The sequence below is a fragment of the Schistocerca nitens genome, chromosome 7, assembly GCF_023898315.1.
Source record: "Schistocerca nitens isolate TAMUIC-IGC-003100 chromosome 7, iqSchNite1.1, whole genome shotgun sequence".
In the NCBI taxonomy this organism is placed as follows: Eukaryota; Metazoa; Arthropoda; class Insecta; order Orthoptera; family Acrididae; genus Schistocerca; species Schistocerca nitens.
Genome location: NC_064620.1, coordinates 270,448,187 through 270,471,076, shown reverse-complemented (window position 1 = coordinate 270,471,076; position 22,890 = coordinate 270,448,187).

Genomic DNA, 22,890 nt, shown 5'->3' with positions numbered 1-22,890 from the left:
ACCCTATAGACTTTGATGAGTGAGTTTGTGAGCATCAAAATATGTGAGATAAATAATCGTATCTTTTGATCTCATTGACCTGGAAGCTTCAATTTTTCACATCGCCAACGAATCGTAGACATAGATATGTGATATAAATTTCAACTTGATGCATCTACCTACTCCTGATGAAAAGAGTTTTTAACAGTCTGACGGACAGACAGAAGAACAACAAAGTGCTCCTGCAACGGTTCGTTTTGGAGTAAGAAACCCTAAAAATGACGTTATATGGAGAACCGTGGCTGTTATCTTAAACAGAACGTATATAAAGTGCGGTATCGACCGCTCACAAGTTGATTTTCTTTCACTTTATCGAAAAAGCATCGTTGCTAGTTTCGAACTTGTACATTCATCGTTAGACGATGTTTCTGTCAAAGCACGCACTACATTGGTTTAAATATGAGTGCCCTTGAAATGACCACATGGAACATTTGAAGAATAGAAAGCTCAAATTTTCTAAGAGCTACATTTCACGTTTGTCTCGAGAAGTAAAAAAATAATGCATCTCTTCTTGTACATAGCTTATTTGTATCGTAAAAACTGAGAAAGTATTGTGGTACAATGCAACACTGCAAAGAATAATGACACAAATTAGAAAGTGAACAAATTATTAAGAAAGTTCTAAGGGCCACGCCAGGGAACTGACTGATTCTGTGCGCCAACAAGAAAGACTTTGCTTAAGGTGCCATTAATACAAAGGAACTACGTTTTGATGTGATAATACAAACACAGAAGCCAGGAGCAATGTTTTACTAGTAGAACTGTAGATAACAAAAACGTTTCCTATTTCTTTCAATTTTTACACGAAAATAACAAAACTAAATTCAAGGAAATAATTTCTCAGTGCTGTCTTCTTACACAACTCCATTCTTCGGATTAGATTATCCAAACTTCATTGTAGAGCTCCCTGTGCTGTTGAGGAACAAACGGCAACATCGTCAACAAGTCTTTCTGTTTTGCCACTGATAAATGTGGCTGAATTTTCAGATGAAGTTGGCATATATCTGAAATTGTCTTTCTTCTTTTGATCACATCGACAATTTTTCATTCGTCTCTTTCAGAGTAAGAATTTGTAACTGCTGTTTGAGGTGGTGAATAGGAGACAACGTACACGCCTATGTTGACAGCATGGAATGGATTAATAGCCATATATGACGCAATGATCTTGCGTAAGTCCTGCAAAAGAAAGATCTCGCTCACCTTTCTTCGTTTCTCTATAATTGCAAACTCTCTGTCACAGCTCAAAAAACAGTGCTCACTCAGCAAAAACTTGTGTGTCATCTCTTACAACCATCCCAGGCTAAGTAGAGGAGACGTTGACGCATTGCGCTCGGAACTCCAGAACGAAGCACTGCTTAGCACAAATACCATGCGCCATGCAGTACTTAATGATTGAAACATTTCCTCCAAGATTTCACACTTAAAACAAGTATAACGACATGTAGAAAAGTACCGACAAAACAAATGCACAGAAAACGCGTTTTGTAAAAAAATGGCAGGACCTTTGACATTTCCGCGCTTCATTTGTTTCCATTGTCTTTCTCCAGCGAATAAAGTTCGTATACTTGGAGTTTACACGTTCATTTACAGAGCTCTTCAATTTTACTAGCGTTCACAGGACAACAACACAAATTATCGAGGTGGACCATGTGTTTTGAATGACGTGTGTGAAATTAAGAAAAAAAATATACAAGTACGTCAGAACACATGGTTTGTCTCAATGATTTATGTTTTTACTCAACGAATGTGAATAAGAATGAAGCCATTGTGAGTGAATGAGGAATCTTTGTGAACGACACGAATGTTATTGACTAAAAAAATATTTCATGCGGTAAATTCAGTGCAAATTGCCTCTAAATTAAAGTAATGTATGTTTTGGTTAAACGTACAACTGGTATTTCGATGAATGTATAAATGTGAGACCGGTAACGGTGATTTTTCTATAAACTAAATCGAAACAAAATTAGTCTGAAGCGCATGGAAACATGTACCTAAACTAAACCACCTCAAGATGGGCACAAGCCCGAAACCAGTCGTGCACTAAATAAAATCATCTTCTGTTGTGAGTGATATCGGTTATTATTTTACACCCTATAATGGAGCAGTCACGGAATGCAACTGCATCCATTATAGATAAAATTCATTATACCACACCGTTGTGTCTGGTTCCTGCTGTACCTCAAAAAATCCTATGTAATTAATCAGTGTTGTGTGCGTACGTCCATGCATAGATGCTTTTTACGGTACTGCAGTGGCTGTGTTGTTAAGAGCCGGCCGGTGTGGCCGAGCTGTTCTAGGCGCTTCAGTCTGGAACTGCGCGACCGCTACGGTCGCAGGTTCGAATCCTGCCTCGGGCATGGATGTGTGTGATGTCCTTAGGTTAGTTAGGTTTAAGTAGTTCTAAGTTCTAGGGAACTGATGACCTGAGATGTTAAGTCCCACAGTGCTCAGAGCCATTTTTGTTAAGAATGCATCTATGTGCGAAGGAACATGGCAACGTTCCTTTTAAAAACACAATCATTGCAATATCGGAAACAGCGACATTCCATTAAAATTGCCTCTCCTGTACGGGAATTATATAATGTATTGTGCGAGCATAGATTGTCACACGGGAACAATTACAAATGGGAGTTTAGGTCTGGCCAAGAGTCGCCCACGGGAAGCCAAAGCGGCTAAGGCGACCACTGACGTAGAGCGAAAAATCCACGTTCGAGTTCCGGTCCGGCACAGATTTTCATTGTCGTTGTTCCCTCGTGCAGGTGATTGTTGTTCGTATTCAAAATAGCAAATGCATTTCATACGTGTTTGTATTGTGTAGTTGCAGGGGTGCTGGTGCATCTACAACAATTAGTTCCTATTCCGATGTTGTGATCCATTTTCGTGTGTGCACTTTCGCCGGCCGCAATACATGGAACGCTAATGCTTCTGTGGTGGCGCACAGGAGATAATCGTCCTCAAACTTCGCAATGGAGATAATCTTGACAATCATTATTTGACCTATAAGGGAAGGAGAAGTGGAAGCATGAAGTTTCTATTTAACAGAAAACGGACAAATGTCACAAGTACATGCTTCTCCGCAATGTCTCACAAGGAATATACCATACACGGTGAGCTGCCCGTCGGATAGGCTTGTTCAAATGGTTCAAATGGCTCTGAGCACTATGGGACTTAGCTTCTGAGGTCATCAGTCGCCTAGAACTTAGAACTACTTAAACCTAACTAACCTAAGGACATCACACACATACATGCCCGAGGCAGGATTCGAACCTGCGACCGTAGCGGTCGCGCGCTCCCAGCATGCCGCAATCCAGCCACTGCAGTATCCAGTTGTCGAAGTGGCGGGATTAATATTGGGTTTGTGCACAATTTCGTTGCGTTTTTCCGTAAGTTTAATAAACACAACGGAGACTTTAGTCATCAGTAGCATATTCTTCTTCACTGTTTACAGCATCTGTCAACCCTGGGGTAACTTTTCGATTCCGCTGTAGAAATCACGTGGTTTTGAAGCGAAGAACTCATCGAGCCACGTTCGAAGTTCATTTCAAACGGAAATGTAGTTCATTGGAGGTTGTTCGACAGAGAGCAGAAAAGATGAAAATCTGAGGGCATAAGATCACGTGAATTAGGTGGGTGCGGAATGGCTTCCCAACCCAACCCATGGTGTGTGTTATCAGTCTAACCGAATGCGGGCGCGCGTTATCGTTGAGTGGCATCACCTCACGCAGTCTTCCTGGTCGCTGTTCTTGGAAAGCGTCTGCAGGACGTCTCAGTTGTTGACTATATAAGCCAGCAATGATGGTTACACCTGGGGGAAGCAATTTATTGTAGGCCACACCGTCGCTGTTCCACCAGGTGCATGACATTATTTTTTGTGAATGTGCCCAGGCCCTCGTGTGGTTACTTCTTTTGGATCAACCACTTCTCTCTTTCCCTTACATTACCATAATGATGCCATTTATGGTCACCAGTGAAGGTACTGGATAGGAATGGTCGGCATTGTTCACGAGCCAAAAGATGACGAGCAAGCAGAGGTGAACATACAGCCATCCGCCGATTTCTGTGATTTTGTCTTAGAGCATGCAGTTCCAGGACATCTGGTTTTTTAACCTTATCCAATTGTTGCAAATGTTGCAAGATGGTGGAATGAACAGAGTTCATCACATCTACCAGTTCTCGAGTACAGTCAGTTGGATCATTGTGGGTTAAAGCCTATACACGATCTTCATCAAACACAGGAGGTCTTCCTGACGTGAAGAGTCACTAGTGTCAAAACGATCCACCTAAAAGTGAGAAAACCATGTTCCTGCCGTAGTCCATACAGGGCACAATGCCTCCACTGCTGTCACCACTCTATTGAACTCAAACAGAGGAATATGTAGGAGATGTCGAGATTTTTCAACTTGTTACTCCATCTTCTGGCGTCCACAGCTCTTTTAACTATCTCCAGACGGCAAAATGACAATATGTGAACTCAGGAAGCAACAGTGAATTACAAATTAAAAAACGGCAATCGATAAATAAATCCATAGCAACTGGAATACTAACAAGCAGGACAAAGACCATACGAATTTATTCACCAGCCTAATACAATACCAGATATGGCGAAGCATCCAGAAGCAGCGGAGGAAATGCTACGTAGCTTCACACGTTGAGATGGTGTGTACTGTTATTTCAGTGATTACAAAATCGAGTCAAATTTACAAACAACTTACCACAATGAGTCCACTTATGACTAAGATGTTGCACCCCATCTACTCTGGATCCACACTCTGATTGCATGGGTGGGAAGTCATAAAGAAGCTATATCCTCTTCTAAGACAAATAGGCCCACAAATATTGCAACTGATCCTTGATATCTTGCATACTGGCAATGTGACAGAGTTGATGTACAAGCTGATCTCACCCATGTTCTTCTGGGGACAGCTCCGGGGGTCTTGCTGGCCACAGGAGTACTTCAACATCATGCAGAGCTCTTAGAGACACTTGCCGTTGACCTGTTCTAAAATGGTACCACAATAGAGTAAAATGAAAGGTAACCAATAAGGGCGCAGGTTATCCGTGAAGAACTGTTGTGCCAGCAGAGTTCTCTCAATCATTACCGGTGTGAGAGCATTGTCCTGTTCTAAAACAGTACCACGATAGAGTCAAATGAGTGGCAACAAATGAAGGTGCAGGTTATCTATGAGGTACCTTTCTGCTGGCAAAGTTCCCTCAACCATTACAAATGTATGTGCATTGTCGTGTTCTAAAATGGTACCACAGTATAGTAAAATGAGAGGTAACGAATGAGGGCACAGGTTATCCATGAACTATTGACCTTTGTGTAGCACCTCATTTCAATCCAGGAGAGTACATGATTTACGATGAAAGTACAGAAGGGCGGTAGTCTACCTTCTCTGTACGTCTTGGTCACTCAGGAACTCGTTTACCACCTGCACTTGCAGACCTGTATTTGGAGGCGTCACACTGCCACCACCCGTCACAGCATCCTTCAAACGTTGGTGCACCGTTCACATGTTGTGTCGGATGGAGACAGCCTTGCAAAGGAGCTGGAACACCTATAATATGTGTTGAAAAGTAATGGATATTCTCCACATCAGATCTGCACAGCATCAAAGAGAAATAAACGTGACCAGCCACAAGATCAAGAGGAGAATGAGTGGTTCAAGTCCAGGGCGTTCTACTCACATTACGGAAATATTTCGTCGAGTTTAGGCAGAATCTTAAGGAAACATCATGCCAAAGTAATCTCACACCTACCTACAAAGATTTGTGCATTTCTCGGTTCGGCAAAGGATGATCTGGGATTCTGGATGGTGGGAGTCTACAGATTACTTTTCCAGTGTTGCAAAGCCTACATTGGTCAGACAACTAGCACAATGCCTGAGAAGAGCATTGAACATGGTCGCCACACCCGCCTTTCGCAGCCCAGTAAGTCTGCCATAGCCGAGCACTGTATCTCCAAAGGACATTCCATGGATTATTACAGAAAGGAAACATTTTATGACTAGTGATATGTCTACTGACAGTTAATTTTATAAATTTGACATCTGAATTTTTCCTTCACAAAACCGCATTCTGACAGAACTAGCGACATAGCTGGAGTGGATTTCGAAGACGATGCGTAACTCGACAGAGGTCACTCATGTTGCAGCTGCTTTTGTGCGTTCGTCTATGCACCAATTTTTGGTATAAAGTTAGTGACGTGAACTAGCAGTCTCCCACCTAGAGGGTTGGATCCCCTCAACTTCCAAATCGGAAGATTCTGCCGCCTGGGCTACTCTCAGGGTGTAATCGATGCTTTTTGGAAGAGCCCCCTCCGCCTCATCACCGTCTGCCATCTGCGTCGCCAGTGGACAATGCATTCCAAAAAAATGTTCAAATGTGTGTGAAATCCTTGGGACTTAACTGCTAAGGTCATCAGTCCCTAAGCATACACCCTACTTAACCTAAATTATGCTAACACACACGCACCCATGCACGAGGGAGGACTCGAACCTCCGCTGGGACCAGCCGCACAGTCCATGACTGCAGCGCCTTACACTTCTCGGCTAATCCCGCGCGGAAATTCATTCCATCATGGACACCCTCCCCCCTACCACCATCATTTACACCTCCCCTTCCCCTGTGCCCACAGTTATCTCGTGGAGTGCCTCCTCTGGGCTTAACCCTCCTACTCCACTACCCCTCCTTACAGTCTCCTCCCCTTCTATCTCCTCTGCATCCCTGCTGTATATTCACCTGTATGTTGCTCCTGCTCCTACTCCTGCCCCCTGTCCCGCAACCATCGCCCGTCAGTTAGACTTTACCCACTCCCCACCACCCTGCTGCAACTGCTCCTGCTTCCCCTACCAGTGTCACTGCCTACTGCGCCACAGTCGTCACCTCAGAGCGCCCCACATCCATTCACAGTGCTGCTGCCTCACAAGAGGGCCCTGCCTCCTACCTCCCAATCCAGCCAGTTCCTCACCCCTCGTCCCAGGCCACACCTGAAAAAAAGCCTCCCAAGCGCCCAAGTAGCGACTGTTGTGTCGGCAGACTTGCCAACACTACGCACACTAATTGAAAGAGGCGGCCAAGATGCATGCGCTAACTCACGAAGGATGGAGTGAGGTCTGAAACAGGAGACTTAATGAATGTGATAAAGAAAATACGTATCTTTGGAATATACTTAACTTTTAATACATCCTGGTATACATCGTTCTTGATGAGACATCTGGAGATTGTGGCGATACAAGTGACTCTTTATATACAAGCTATTTAAGGCTAATGGCGCCTTGCTAAGTCGTAGCCATTAACTTAGCTGAAGGCTATTCTAACTGTCTCTCGGCAAATGAGAGAAATGGCTTCGTCCGTATAGTCGCTAGCAACGTCGTCGTACAACTGGGGCGAGTTCTCGTACGTCTCTCGAGACCCGCCATGTGGTGGCGCTCGGTTTGCGATCACACAGTGGCGACACGCGGGTCCGACATGTACTAATGGACCGCGGCCGATTTAAGCTACCACCTAGCAAGTGTGGTGTCTGGCAGTGACACCACATTCCTCCCCCGCAAATCGGCGAACGGTCGTGTTATAAGGCTTCCGCCCGCCGTGGGGAGGACCCCATGTTGACGTATGCGATGGGGTGGGGAGCCTAACAACAGGCGAGGCCGTGCCACCCGCACCCTGCCATTCGGTCCGAGGGGAGCTAGGAAACGCCTGAAAACCTAGTCCAGGGTGCACGTCAACAGGCGGTGTATGCGCCCGTAATGAGACAGGAGGGGCCGAAGGGTCGACCTCCATTGCGTCGGGGGATCCGACGCGCGATGACGACATCTGGTCCGGAACGGGCAAGAGTTCCATGGCGGAGGACAGCTGGTCACGGGAAGCGATCGGCGGCGCGTGACCCAGGGAGGCGCTGGGCGGCTGCAGTGAAGCGTCCACTGCGGGCGGCGCCGGCGGGAGAACAGGCGGCGGCGGCGGCGGCGGCAGCGGCGCGCCGCCATGGGGCAAAATGGAAGGCAGCGTCGGTAACACCTGGGGATGAGGCGAGCCAGTAGATGGGTCCCCAGGGCGCTGACCGGACGGCACCGTCGCTGAAAGCAGACGGGGAGCGGCAGAACCCAGGCGACGACAGAGGCGCAGCTGATTGAGATGCCGACGCACCTCACCAGAGGCCCCCAAAACCAAATACATCGCGCGGCCGAGGCAGCGAAGAATGCGCCCTGCGAGCCAACGCCGTGAACCGCGATAGTTGCGATAGAAAACAACGTCGCCAGGAGCAAAAGCAGTAGTCTGCCGCTGCACTGGAACCTGATGCGGCGGATGCAGCAAAGACATCAAGGTTCGATGAGGACGACCATGGAGCAACTCAGCCGGCGAGCGACCATCGCGGGGCTGAGAGCGATACGAAGACAAAAAGAGCAACAATGCGTCCTCCCTAGAATGTGACTCTTTCAACTTCAACATCTGTGACTTGAAAGTCCGGACCAATCGTTCAGCGGCACCGTTTGACTGAGGCGAAAACGGCGCGGATGTCAGATGTTGAATACCATTGGCCTTGCAGAATGACCGAAATTCTGCGGACATGAATTGTGGGCCATTGTCGGAAACAATAGTCTGGGGAAGACCTTCAATGCAAAAAATAGCGGACAACGCTTGGATGGTGGCAGATGACGTCGTGGAAGACATCCGGACAACAAAAGGAAAATTACTGAAGGAATCCACCACAACCAACCATCGAGCATTCCAGAATGGACCAGCAAAATCGATGTGCAAGCGTTGCCAAGGGGAGGTGGCTGTCGGCCATGCAAAGAATTTCCGCGGCGGGGTGGAGTGTTGTTCGGCACACGCCACGCAAGAAGAGCACATATTCGTAATCGCAGCATCGATTCCGAACCAAGTACAGTGCTGACGAGCAAGTTGTTTCGTTCGCACTATACCCCAATGTCCTTGGTGAAGAAGCCGTAAGACAGAGGACTGTAACGAACGTGGGACCACGACGCTGGAGTGATCATTATCCGAACGCAACAACAAAACACCACGTCGTACAAAAAGTCTCTCCTTGTGAGCAAAAAATCGGCGAACCAACGGATCCTCGATCCGTGACTTTGACAAGGGCCATTGCGTAGCAACAAAACGCAAAACAGTAGCAAGGACAGGATCAGCAGCGGTGGCGGTAGCCACACGACGAAAATCAATCGGAAACGATTCGACCACGTCATCGGTTTCCGCATCAATGGAAGAATCGAATGCTTTATCCTCAGCAACAGGCAAACGGGACAACGCATCAGCGTTTCCGTGCTTAGCAGTGGACCGATACAAGATATCGTAGCGGTACTGCGAGAGGAAAAGAGACCAGCGAATGAATTTCTGCGCTGTACGTGGAGGTACAGGCTTGTTCGGATGAAAAAGCGATGTCAAAGGTTTGTGGTCTGTGATGATGGTAAAGTGACGACCATACAAGAAATCATGGAACTTAGTAACACCAAACACGAGAGCTAAAGCTTCTTTCTCTATCTGGGAATAATTGCGTTGCGCAGACGAGAGCAATTTTGAAGCAAAGGCAATAGGACGATCATGCGATTCATCTTTGTGCGCAAGCACAGCACCGATCCCGAAATCTGATGCATCTACCATCAACAAAAGGGGTTTCTGGGGATCGAATGGCGTAAGGCAAGTATGTGAAAGCAACGCCGATTTCAACTGGCGAAAGGCGCGTTCGCATTCCGTCGTCCAGACGAACGGAACACCTTTACGGCGTAAGCGATGAAGCGGAGCTGAAATGGAAGAAGCGCACGGCACAAACCTGGCATAGTAGTTAATTTTTCCCAACACACTCTGTAGCTGTTTCAAGTTCTGTGGCGAAGGCAACTCCTGTATGGCACGGAGGTCCTCTGGACTCGGATGTATGCCTTGTGCATTTATGACATGGCCCGATATGGTAAGTCACGAGCAAAAAACACACATTTGTCCTTCCTCAAGCGAAGACCATGTTGTCGCAAGACCTGAAATAACGTTCGTAGGTTGGCTAAATGTTCGTCTTCTGTCTTTCCGGAGATCACAATATCGTCCAGATAGTTCGCAGCAGTAGGGACCGACGCACAAACAGTTTGTAAATATTGCTGAAACAATGCAGGGGCGGATGCACACCCGAATGGCAGTCTTTTGAATCGGTACAATCCAAGATGCGTGTTAACCACCAAGACGCGCTGGGATTCTTCGTCCACTGGTATTTGCAAGTACTCATCTGCTAGGTCCAATTTCGAAAAGTATTGACCCGGGCACGTTTATCAAAAAGATCTTCCGGGCGGGGCAAAGGAAAAGTTGCAGGCACAAGTTGTGGATTCACAGTTGCCTTGAAGTCCACGCAAAGTCTCATTTTCCCGGAAGGTTTTTGCAAAATTACTAAGGGCGAGGCCCAGAGAGAAGCCTGCACACGTTCAATTACACCTTGAGATTCTAAACCGTGTAATGTTCTTGCGACCTCATCACGCAATGCGTGGGGAACATTGCGCGCTCTGAAAAATTTCGGTTGCGCGTCCACTTTGAGTTCCAAATGTGCTTCATAGTTCTTAGCGCAACCAAGGCCCGGTGCAAAAATGTCTGCAAATTCGTCACATAGACGAGAAGCACTGGCGGAAGGCACAGTCTGGGTCACTGAAAGGACCTGATTTACGATAGACAAGTTAAACAACTGAAATAAATCGAAACCAAACAAGTTCACTGCCCGTAGAAGATCGAAGAACGTAAAATGACACTTGTTTGTCCCTTGTATGTGGCAAGAAGGCTGCACTGTCCTAACACAGTGTGCTCCCTGCCGCCGTTGGATAAGCAGCTGCAGCAGCAAGTCGTATACTCCTAGCTCACTCATTTCTTACATAGTTTAATTCTTAATTTCTTTGCGTGTTTTTGGTACTTGCATTGTTTGATACATAAATTTCGGGCGTATTATAGTATTTGAGAGTTGTAGCATCGCGTTTTAGTACCTGAATAGTGTAAATTCGCGTAGTCGTTTGTCTTTTGTTTTTGTTTTGAACGGCCAGTGTCGGTTGGTCACAGTCAGTGTGCTCCCTGCCGCCGTTGGATAAGCAGCTGCAGCAGCAAGTCGTATACTCCTAGCTCACTCATTTCTTACATAGTTTAATTCTTAATTTCTTTGCGTGTTTTTGGTACTTGCATTGTTTGATACATAAATTTCTGGCGTATTATAGTATTTGAGAGTTGTAGCATCGCGTTTTAGTACCTGAATAGTGTAAATTCGCGTAGTCGTTTGTCTTTTGTTTTTGTTTTGAACGGCCAGTGTCGGTTGGTCACAGTCAGTGTGCTCCCTGCCGCCGTTGGATAAGCAGCTGCAGCAGCAAGTCGTATACTCCTAGCTCACTCATTTCTTACATAGTTTAATTCTTAATTTCTTTGCGTGTTTTTGGTACTTGCATTGTTTGATACATAAATTTCGGGCGTATTATAGTATTTGCGAGTTGTAGCATCGCGTTTTAGTACCTGAATAATGTAAAATCGCGTAGTCTCCTTCCGCTGCCGAGCAGTGTGTCAGCAGTGCGTTAGTAGCAGCATTACTGCATTTACTAGGCAATCTTGTATTTTAATAACCGTTTAAATTTTGTCGATTTGTTTGCGCTCTCTGTAGATTAGTTCAGACGTTCTTTGCAAAACAGTTTTTAGCATGGATAGGGACTGCAACTGCTGTGTTCGGATGCAGGCTGAGTTGGCATCCCTTCGCTCCCAGCTTCAGGCAGTGTTGGCTTCGGTCACACAGCTTGAGGCTGTTGCCAATGGGCATCACTGTGGGGGTCCGGATGGGGGTTTTTCGGGGACGGCCAGCTCGTCCCACGCATCCCCCGATCGGACTAAGACTGTGGTTGCCCGGGATACTGCCCACATTGAGGCTGATCCCTCACCTGTGGTAGAGTGGGAGGTAGTCTCAAGGTTTGGCAGGGGGCGAAAGACATTCCGGAGGGCTGAACGGAAGGCCTCTCCAGTTTGTCTGACGAACCGGTTTCAGGCTCTGTCTCAGGCTGATACTGATCTTCGGCCTGAAATGGCTGCTTGTCCTGTTCCAGAGGTTGCCCCTCAGTCTGCAAGATCCGGGCGGTCGCAGAGGGTGGGCTTACTCGTAGTTGGGAGCTCCAACGTCAGGCGCGTAATGGGGCCCCTTAGGGAAATGGCAGCAAGAGAGGGGAAGAAAACCAATGTGCACTCCGTGTGCATACCGGGGGGAGTCATTCCAGATGTGGAAAGGGTCCTTCCGGATGCCATGAAGGGTACAGGGTGCACCCATCTGCAGGTGGTCGCTCATGTCGGCACCAATGATGTGTGTCGCTATGGATCGGAGGAAATCCTCTCTGGCTTCCGGCGGCTATCTGATTTGGTGAAGACTGCCAGTCTCGCTAGCGGGATGAAAGCAGAGCTCACCATCTGCAGCATCGTCGACAGGACTGACTGCGGACCTTTGGTACAGAGCCGAGTGGAGGGTCTGAATCAGAGGCTGAGACGGTTCTGCGACCATGTGGGCTGCAGATTCCTCGACTTGCGCCATAGGGTGGTGGGGTTTCGGGTTCCGCTGGATAGGTCAGGAGTCCACTACACGCAGCAAGCGGCTACACGGGTAGCAGGGGTTGTGTGGCGTGGACTGGGCGGTTTTTTAGGTTAGATGGCCTCGGGCAAGTACAGAAAGGGCAACAGCCTCAAAGGGTGCGGAGCAAAGTCAGGACATGCGGGGACCAAGCAGCAATCGGTATTGTAATCGTAAACTGTCGAAGCTGCGTTGGTAAAGTACCGGAACTTTAAGCGCTGATAGAAAGCACCGAAGCTGAAATCGTTATAGGTACAGAGAGCTGGCTTAAGCCAGAGATAAATTCTGCCGAAATTTTTACAGAGGTACAGACGGTGTTTAGGAAGGATAGATTGCATGCAACCGGTGGTGGAGTGTTCGTCGCTGTTAGTAGTAGTTTATCCTGTAGTGAAGTAGAAGTGGATAGTTCCTGTGAATTATTATGGGTGGAGGTTACACTCAACAACCGAGCTAGGTTAATAATTGGCTCCTTTTACCGACCTCCCGACTCAGCAGCGTTAGTGGCAGAACAACTGAGAGAAAATTTGGAATACATTTCACATAAATTTCCTCAGCATGTTATAGTCTTAGGTGGAGATTTCAATTTACCAGATATAGACTGGGACACTCAGATGTTTAGGACGGGTGGTAGGGACAGAGCATCGAGTGACATTATACTGAGTGCACTATCCGAAAATTACCTCGAGCAATTAAACAGAGAACTGACTCGTGGAGATAACACCTTGGACCTACTGATAACAAACAGACCCGAACTTTTCGACTCTGTAAGTGCAGAACAGGGAATCAGTGATCATAAGGCCGTTGTAGCATCCCTGAATATGGAAGTTAATAGGAATATAAAAAAAGGGAGGAAGGTTTATCTGTTTAGCAAGAGTAATAGAAGGCAGATTTCAGACCACCTAACAGATCAAAACGAAAATTTCTGTTCCGACACTGATAATGTTGAGTGTTTATGGAAAAAGTTCAAGGCAATCGTAAAATGGGTTTTAGACAGGTACGTGCCGAGTAAAACTGTGAGGGACGGGAAAAACCCACCGTGGTACAACAACAAAGTTAGGAAACTACTGCGAAAGCAAAGAGAGCTTCACTCCAAGTTTAAACGCAGCCAAAACCTCTCAGACAAACAGAAGCTAAGCGATGTCAAAGTTAGCGTAAGGAGGGCTATGCGAGAAGGGTTCAGTGAATTCGAAAGTAAAATTCTATGTACAGACTTGACAGAAAATCCTAGGAAGTTCTGGTCTTACGTTAAATCAGTAAGTGGCTCGAAACAGCATATCCAGACACTCCGGGATGATGATGGCATTGAAACAGAGGATGACACGCGTAAAGCTGAAATACTAAACACCTTTTTCCAAAGCTGTTTCACAGAGGAAGACCGCACTGCAGTTCCTTCTCTAAATCCTCGCACAAACGAAAAAATGGCTGACATCGAAATAAGTGTCCAAGGAATAGAAAAGCAACTGGAATCACTCAACAGAGGAAAGTCCACTGGACCTGACGGGATACCAATTCGATTCTACACAGAGTACGCGAAAGAACTTGCCCCCCTTCCAACAGCCGTGTACCGCAAGTCTCTAGAGGAACGGAGGGTTCCAAATGATTGGAAAAGGGCACATGTAGTCCCAGTCTTCAAGAAGGGTCGTCGAGCAGATGCGCAAAACTATAGACCTATATCTCTGACGTTGATCTGTTGTAGAATTTTAGAACATGTTTTTTGCTCGAGTATCATGTCGTTTTTGGAAACCCAGAATCTACTATGTAGGAATCAACATGGATTCCGGAAACAGCGATCGTGTGAGACCCAACTCGCGTTATTTGTTCATGAGACCCAGAAAATATTAGATACAGGCTCCCAGGTAGATGCTATTTTTCTTGACTTCCGGAAGGCGTTCGATACAGTTCCGCACTGTCGCCTGATAAACAAAGTAAGAGCCTACGGAATATCAGACCAGCTGTGTGGCTGGATTGAAGATTTTTTAGCAAACAGAACACAGCATGTTGTTATCAATGGAGAGACGTCTACAGACGTTAAGGTAACCTCTGGCGTGCCACAGGGGAGTGTTATGGGACCATTGCTTTTCACAATATATATAAATGACCTAGTAGATAGTGTCGGAAGTTCCATGCGGCTTTTCGCGGATGATGCTGTAGTATACAGAGAAGTTGCAGCATTAGAAAATTGTAGCGAAATGCAGGAAGATCTGCAGCGGATAGGCACTTGGTGCAGGGAGTGGCAACTGTCCCTTAATATAGACAAATGTAATGTATTGCGAATACATAGAAAGAAGGATCCTTTATTGTATGATTATATGATAGCGGAACAAACACTGGTAGCAGTTACTTCTGTAAAATATCTGGGAGTATGTGTGCGGAACGATTTGAAGTGGAATGATCATATAAAATTAATTGTTGGTAAGGCGGGTACCAGGTTGAGATTCATTGGGAGAGTGCTTAGAAAATGTAGTCCAGCAACAAAGGAGGTGGCTTACAAAACACTCGTTCGACCTATACTTGAGTATTGCTCATCAGTGTGGGATCCGTACCAGATCGGGTTGACGGAGGAGATAGAGAAGATCCAAAGAAGAGCGGCGCGTTTCGTCACAGGGTTATTTGGTAACCGTGATAGCGTTACGGAGATGTTTAATAAACTCAAGTGGCAGACTCTGCAAGAGAGGCGCTCTGCATCGCGGTGTAGCTTGCTCGCCAGGTTTCGAGAGGGTGCGTTTCTGGATGAGGTATCGAGTATATTGCTTCCCCCTACTTATACCTCCCGAGGAGATCACGAATGTAAAATTAGAGAGATTAGAGCGCGCACGGAGGCTTTCAGACAGTCGTTCTTCCCGCGAACCATACGCGACTGGAACAGGAAAGGGAGGTAATGACAGTGGCACGTAAAGTGCCCTCCGCCACACACCGTTGGGTGGCTTGCGGAGTATGAATGTAGATGTAGATGTAGATGTATCTGCTGTCCTAAATAACTATTGAGCTGAACATTTGCGGTACGCAACGGAGGTTTGCCCAGTTGTTTGTACGTGGCGTGATTGAGCAATGAAACTGCAGCTCCGGTATCGAGCTGGAATGGTACCACTTTGCCTCCAAAGTCTAAGTCTACAAAAAGTTTATTGTCCTGCTGACGACAAGAGCGACTGTCTCGTGCAATGTGAACTGATACAGGTACAGAAGCACTTGCAACTTTACGGGATTTCCGGCGACATCGACGCACACTTTTTGTGGGACGAACACAGTCACTGTTAGATAAAGTGGCACTGGACGGGGTGGAAGTAACGACATGAATGTCCATGGGCGAAGGTCCACGAGCCTGATTGTCCCTGGTTCGATTCTGGCGCGTAGCAAAAGGCCTGGAATGGTTTTGATTGTCTGATCTTAGCTTTTTCTGGCAAACACTTTGAACATGTCCTTTCTTATGACAGTAAAAGCAAATAGCTTGGCGTGACGGGCAATTGTCACGTGAATGTCTAGTTGCACACCGCGGGCATGATTTTAGAACTGCATTGGCATGCTTACGCGGCTGGACTCGCGTTTGCGAGCTAGGCTGCAGCTGCGCTGACGTGCGCGAGGGCCGTTTAGAGTCCCGTGCTGCGCGCCCGGCGGGCCGGTCAATGCGACACACTGCTGGCGAAGTTTCAAATGATTCCTGAGCAAAGTCAAGTGTGTCTTGCCTATCCAATATGTCTATCACTTGTTGAAGGGAGGGATTAACTAGTTTCAAAATCTGTTCCCGTATGCGAACATCAGAAACGTTCTGTGCTATTGCATCACGCACCATAGTATCTGAATACGGAAGTCCACATTCACATGCAAAATCACAATCCCTAGTAAGTCCTTGCAATGTTGCAACCCACTCCCTATTAGTCTGACCGGCCGTACGTTTGGTACGAAAGAACGTATACCTTTTTGCAACTACATTAACTGTTTCTTTGAAATAGGCATCTAAAGCAGACAAAATTTCGTCGTAGGACAGAGTTGCTATGTCGCGTCGGGGAAACAATTTCACTATCACATGGTAGGTGGACACATCGACACAAGAAAGCAAAAACGGCTGCCGCTCATTACCTTGAATTCTGTAGGCAGCTAGATGGAATCCGAATTGTCGGGACCACTCAGTCCACGACTCGTGAGCTGCGTCAAAGCTACGAAACTGAGGTGCAACCGCGTGTGTTGGCTGCGGTAGCGAGGAAGCGGCGGCGGCCGCATCGGTTTGCAGCGCACGTTGACCCTGGACGAGCTGTCCAAGGGCATCCAATAAGGCCTGCGTCTGCTGATTCTGCAAACGATAAAATTCGGACAGTACATCTGGCGAAGCCATGACACAAGTAATGTAAGCAAAGCAAGAAGAACGAAGACCGTTTTTTACGCTCGTCGCCAAAATAGTTGTGTCGGCAGACTTGCCAACACTAAGCACACTAATTGAAAGAGGCGGCCAAGATGCACGCGCTAACTCACGAAGGATGGAGTGAGGTCTGAAACAGGAGACTTAATGAATGTGATAAAGAAAATACGTATCTTTGGAATATACTTAACTTTTAATACATCCTGGTATACATCGTTCTTGATGAGACATCTGGAGATTGTGGCGATACAAGTGACTCTTTATATACAAGCTATTTAAGGCTAATGGCGCCTTGCTAAGTCGTAGCCATTAACTTAGCTGAAGGCTATTCTAACTGTCTCTCGGCAAATGAGAGAAATGGCTTCGTCCGTATAGTCGCTAGCAACGTCGTCGTACAACTGGGGCGAGTTCTCGTACGTCTCTCGAGACCTGCCGTGTGGTGGCGCTCGGTTTGCGATCACACAGTGGCGACACGCGGGTCCGACATGTACTAATGGACCGCGGCCGATTTAAGCTACCACCTAGCAAGTGTGGTGTCTGGCAGTGACACCACAGCGACCTCACCTCCAACCCCTCCTCCAAAATACCACCACCCACCCCTCTCCCTTCTGATCTGCCCACATCCCCAATGCCTGCCCTGTATACCTTCATCCTTGCCAACCCCAATCCTAAATTCGTAGATGCCCAGACCCTCACCCTCAAAATCTGTATATACATCCCCAGTGCCAACATTATCCAACTTATCCCCAGCAGAGACTCTGTCCTTATCAAATACCCCTCACCCTCTTTCCACACTGATCTCCTCCAGCAACTTCCCCACGTCACCTTTGGCCCACATGCATCCCTCACCCATTTCCTTACTTCCTCCTCTCCTCATCAGCCCCAACCCCCTTGTCATCTGTCAACTCTCACCACTGTGATTATAAAACTTAGCCCTGTGGTCTGGAGGTGGAGGTGTTGGCAGAACTGAATGCCCACCCTGCACAGGAAATCTGTTCGGCTCACATATTTACAACTCCAGCCCTACTTTTCTTATGTGTGTATTTACTAAGTCCACCTCCTCCATTGATCAGGGAGCCACGATTTTCAACCATCACGACCTCGTTGACAGATCCTGTTCACCTCCTCAATCCTACTGTTGCCAATGCTGTCTCCTCTACAACAACCACCTTACACAAAACTGCAAAAAAAGCCCACCTGTCCCCATTGGAAAGCCTCCCACTTCCTCAAATAGTATCCTAACCTCATCTCTCCTGCTTCTTGCAACACCTGCAATGAACCCCATCCCACCTACTCCTCCAAATGCAAAGCCAAACCCTCTCCCAACAACTCTGAGCTCATTGTCCCCATTTGCCCCATCAACCCCAGCAATTCCGTCTGTCCTACCCCTGTGGCAGAGGACATCATCTGGTTCCTCACCATAGTCCTGCAGAATATCCACCCCTTCCAATGTACCCAACTCTACAGCAGAACCCCCTTGCCACCTGCTCCATCTAGATACATATTCCACCTACTCCCACCACCAGGCCCACTTTACCTTCACCCTCCTTGTCATCCTCATTTAAACCCTTCTCTCCTCCCCCCCCCCACTCTCTTCCATCCTTCCTGCTCCTGGCACATCGACAGTATCGTCTCCTACACCTAAATATTCACTCCCTCCATGCCAACAAATACATCTTCACGCATACCCTGCCCCAGCACCAGGTCGACTCCATCCTCAATGAAACCTTAGTCCAACCTACCATGTCGTCCACACCTCTTCCTGTCTCCTTCACCACACTGACAACCCCCTTCCCCTCTAACAAGGTGAGGTTGCTATTGGCCACCTCAAGCGTGTCCCTGTCTGGCGACAACCCCTGCTGAATGACTCCTCAGCACCTTTGTTCCCTTCCTCACCATCAGCTGTGTCACTATCTATGTCTGTGCTGCAGCTCCTCTCTGCTATGACTACGATTCCCAAGTTGACCATATCTTCTCCATCCACAGCTGTGACCCTGCCACCCTTTGGTTGTGCCATCAATTACCTGGCTCCCTCCATAGTGACCTTGTTCCTCTCCCACAGCCCACCTGTCCTGAAAGTAACTCCACCCCAGATGTCCAGATGTCATCCTCACTTCCCCAACCTCCTTCATTGTATTGCTGCAGACGTCCTCAATCCCAATGACAGTGACCAGCTCCCCATCCCTCTTTCCTTCTCACCACCTCCTCCTGCCCCTTGCCTTGCTGCCCCTCCAAAGTCTGTCCACGACTACTACCACACCAACTGGGATGCTTACTGGTAATCCATTGCCTCACAGGTCAAAAGCCAAATCGATTCCCCACACCCCCTGGCGGCTACACCCCCAGCCCGTTGCTGCACCTTTACCATCATGTCCCGCCCTCTCCCCATCTCCACACCCTCCACCTCCTTTCCCAATGCAACTTTCAGCACCTACCCCTCCCAGATGATGAATTTCATCCTGATCACTACCCCTCCTACCAACTCTAACCTCACCTTCCCCCTCCTACTCCTCAGAGAGCCCTTTCCCTCCCCTTTTGTTCCACAGAGTGGTTTCCCTCTCTGCTGTCTGTGCCCCTTTCTGTGTCTCTGCACTCCCTCCTGACTTGCCTTCCCTCTTCATTTTCCACCCTGCCAGTCTCCTGCCTCTAGGTGCTTCTTCTGTCCCCCTTTTTTTTCTTTTTCTGCCCCCCTTCCAACCAGCCCCCCTACTGCACCTTCCTCCTCTCTTTTTTACCTCCTCTCAAATGGTTCAAATGGCTCTGAGCACTAAGGGACTTAACTTCGGAGGTCATCAGTCCTCTAGAACTTAGAACTACTTAAACCTAACTAACCTAAGGACATCACACACATCCATGGCTGAGGCAGGATTCGAACCTGCGACCGTAGTAGTCGCGTGGTTCCAGACTGTAGCGTCTAGAACCACTCGGCCACCCTGACCGGCACCCTCCTCTCAGGCCTCCAGTCCCTCGGCAGGTCCCTACCAGCAGTTTGGCAGGTCCCTAACAGCGGTTTTTATTCTTTGTGTGTGCTCCGTCGCTTCCAGTGGTTTTTTAAGTGTCCCTCGCTCTGTGTGTTTTTATACTGTGGCCGACTTTTAACTTGTGTGTGTGCCTTCAGTGTACTTTAAGTGCCCCACAACTCGTCAGCTGTGTTATTTCCACTTTACATCGACTTTTTGAACTGTCCCGCGATGACCATCCCCAAGTTAGCGTGTATTTTAACTTCCATTGTCTCCATTTACTGTGTTTTTAAATCCCTCTTTTCCAACCCCTTTTTATGTATAGGTTCTCATTTTTATTTTTTGTAATGCCACTCGGCTGAAGAGAGGTGGATTGTGCCACTGCCAGGCCTCCCCTGCCCATATGGGGCAGGGAATGAAATTACAATATAGAAAAAAACTAGCAGTCTCCAGTAATAAAACACTGACTTGAATATGGTTGAAAGGTCGGCAGCCGAAATATCGTGGCAAGAAGTTGACATCATCTGGCTGCAATTCGTGAAACTTCATGGAAGACTTTAAACTTGACATGACTTCGAAATTTCTTTACTTATGTGTGCACCTGTCGCCTCTTTTTATGTAGAAAGGTTATTTTATATGTACAAAAATCTTCTGTCTGACAGATGCATGACTAAGTGAAGGAAATCCGAAGGAAGTGGTAGCTGTGTACTCTTTCAGAAGAAAATAGAAACGAATTTTGAGACCACATATTTTTATTGTTTTGCTGCCTCATTGTGCATGTTTAAAGACATAAGACTGCACGAAAACATGTATGTTTTATGATTTGGTAGTGAATGAAATTCCGAGCTCTAATAACTTTTGAAAGGTTAGCTGCCTGCTCTTGAAAGCGTGCTTGTGGATAAGGGTAAGGGCTATGTCTCATATTATGTGAAACTAAGGGCAAATGAAACGGGTAAATGTGGATTTTGTAGGGTATCCTGATAGTAGTTTGTAATAAACACTGACTATTAAAATATCTATCATGTATGAAAGGGCAAAGCTTAACACGAACTGAGTTTTCATAATATGAAATGACACTTTAGGTAGAAACTGATGAAATGAGTTCCACATGAAATCCAAAACTCAAGATTAATTGTAAAGTAATAGTCATATTGAATAAGTTTGTGATATACTGGTGTTACATCCTACATACAATAAACGTAAGCCATTGCTTAAAAGTATATTGGGTAGTTTTTCAGATACAACATGTTATGTCCAGCATATAATCTTGTTCTCGCTACACAACATTGTGTCGAACTTTATTGTACTGCAGTGGATATATACACAAAACTAAGTTACTTGTTGTCCAACTAGGATACAAATTTGCTACATTTTGTAGAAGTACCAATACTATTATGTGGTATCATTACCGGTACTAAATCGAGTAAGTTTTATTCTGATTATAAAATAATTTGCAATATATGCTTTTCTTAAGGAATGCAAAATGACGGTTCACAGGATTTTCTAAATGTCTATGTGATATTCTGTTATGATGTTGTCCTCAGGTGATACAAAACGAAGCTTGCTATAAAAATCGCTGGAAGACACATTTGTCTCAGCTGGTGTCGTCGCTGTGTTGGATAGTCTCTGATGGTCTTTGATGTCGGCAAGCTGCAACTGTTTTGGCGATCGCTGGATCAGGGTCGGATGGTGGTTGCTAGCTTTTCCGTGGAAAAATTAACTAACAAAATGGAAAATGAAAGTTACCCTGCGACTCCGACTCGTCGTCTCATGGCAGAATGCTTGATGTAAAATTTTGAAACCGTTTCCAAATAGGAAACGGTATCACAATGGGTCTGGTTAAATATTGTAGGCCCAGATTTTGCACTCTCAACAATGACGGGTGCGTGACTATATGTTTAAATGGCAGATCGCCGCTTATTAACATTCGCTGTTTAAATAAAACACGCTTTTTCCTCACATTGAGTTATCTTTCGTAATCGGATCACATTTCAATACACAAAACAGCAGTCAGTCATACCACCCCACAACAAGCAGTCCATAAGAATTAAGCCCGTCGACCGCGGCGGCCATGCGTTTGGACTACCTTGGTCTGTCCTTCTTTCACCGTATCGTCTATTGAGATGTCTCCGATCAGTTCGTGAAGTAGTGCGGTGGTGCACCATCACGCTGTAAATTACATTCCCTGACGGACATTCGGTGGCATAAAATGACGGTCTGACGTAGTACGCGTCATCCTGTCTATCCTACATACATGTGCGTGAACGGAGCAGTAACTCAGAACTTTCGACTTCAGTTTATATTCTTTTCCTAGTTGATGTATACTGTTTTATTAACAGTTTTTTGGTAAAGTATTTATAGCTAAAAAGCTGACGCGAAAACATATGGTACACACAATATACAGGGTGTCCCAGCTATCTTGTCCACCCAAAATATCTCCGGAACAATAACAGCTATTGGAAAACGACTTTTACCGGTATCAATGAAGGGCTGGGGCCCATGAATGTACATATTTGGCACCATTCTAAAACGAAAGCATATGTGTTTTTTATCACACACTTTTTTTTTAAATGGACCTCCTGTATTTTTTCTTCAGCAATCCATAGCATGACAAAGCACATACACAATGGCGTTGATTGCATCGCAATATTCCCATTACATCCCGAGATATTAAGACGCGAAGTTGACGCTTGAAACACCCGACATGCGCTGCTAGCGCACGTCCTGAGGCTCAGGCGTGAACCCCATGCTGCCCGTAATCGCGATGTGATTGACATGCGTAATCACACTTCCATTCTTATCAAGAGGTCCGAAACGAATAATACGGTCTGCTGCCATCCTGCATTAACGTCGTACATTCCAGCAGGTATTTATCCCACAGCCTAGGGGTGATGCGGTTCTGTAACATATCTGTGTACCGCAAAGTTAGTCACAAAGTTAACTTCGCTTATCGTTAATCCATTACTAAA